This window comes from Arachis duranensis, chromosome 9 (assembly GCF_000817695.3).
Source record: "Arachis duranensis cultivar V14167 chromosome 9, aradu.V14167.gnm2.J7QH, whole genome shotgun sequence".
Lineage (NCBI taxonomy): Eukaryota > Viridiplantae > Streptophyta > Magnoliopsida > Fabales > Fabaceae > Arachis > Arachis duranensis.
In genome coordinates this window covers 45521594-45522741 of record NC_029780.3, presented here as the reverse complement: position 1 = coordinate 45522741, position 1148 = coordinate 45521594, and the positions used below count along the sequence as shown (strand labels likewise).

Genomic DNA, 1148 nt, shown 5'->3' with positions numbered 1-1148 from the left:
TCTTCTGTATTGCTTGGAAGAGTACTAGGAGGGTGTTCAGTAATTTTCTTGCTCAGCTGACCCACTTGTGCCTCCAAATTTCTAATGGAGGACCTTGTTTCAGTCATGAAACTTTGAGTGGTTTTGATTAGATCAGAGACCATGGTTGCTAAGTCAGAAGCGTTCTGCTTAGAACTCTCTGTCTGTTGCTGAGAAGATGATGGAAAAGGCTTGCTATTGCTAAACCTATTTCTTCCACCATTATTGTTGTTGAAACCTTGTTGAGGTCTCTGTTGATCCTTCCATGAGAGGTTTGGATGATTTCTCCATAAAGGATTATAGGTGTTTCCATAGGGTTCTCCCATGTAATTCACCTCTTCCATTGAAGGGTTCTCAGGATCATAAGCTTCTTCTTCAGATGAAGCTTCCTTAGTACTGCCTGGTGCATTTTGCATTCCAGACAGACTTTGAGAAATCATATTGACTTGCTGGATCAATATTTTGTTCTGAGCCAATATGGCATTCAGAGTATCAATCTCAAGAACTCCTTTCTTCTGATTCGTCCCATTGTTCACAGGATTCCTTTCAGAAGTGTACATGAATTGGTTATTTGCAACCATTTCAATCAGCTCTTGTGCTTCTGTAGGCGTCTTCTTCAGATGAAGAGATCCTCCAGCAGAGCTATCCAAAGACATCTTGGACAGTTCAGACAGACCATCATAGAAAATACCTATGATGCTCCATTCAAAAAGCATATCAGAGGGACACTTTCTGACCAATTGTTTGTATCTTTCCCAAGCTTCATAGAAGGATTCTCCTTCCTTCTGTCTGAAGGTTTGGACTTCCACTCTAAGCTTACTCAATTTTTGAGGTGGAAAGAACTTTGCCAAGAAGGCATTGACTAGCTTTTTCCAAGAGTTCAGGCTTTCTTTAGGTTATGAGTCCAACCATATTCTAGCTCTGTCTCTTACAGCAAAAGGGAATAGCATAAGTCTGTAGACCTCAGGGTCAACCTTATTAGTCTTGACAGTGTCACAGATTTGCAAGAATTCAGCTAAAAACTAATGAGGATCTTCCAATGGAAGTCCATAGAACTTGCAATTCTGTTGCATTAGAGAAACTAATTGAGGCTTAAGCTCAAAGTTGTTTGCTCGAATGGCAGGGATAGA

General features: G+C 40.5%; 1 non-coding gene across 1 annotated transcript; it reads left to right on the top strand.

The window, feature by feature from the left end:
- The first annotated feature begins 728 nt into the window (after nucleotides 1-728).
- LOC127742310 (small nucleolar RNA R71) lies at nucleotides 729-836 on the top strand. Its single transcript, XR_008003498.1, has one exon. It is a non-coding gene; the product is annotated as a small nucleolar RNA R71 (small nucleolar RNA).
- Nucleotides 837-1148: the final 312 nt, after the last annotated feature.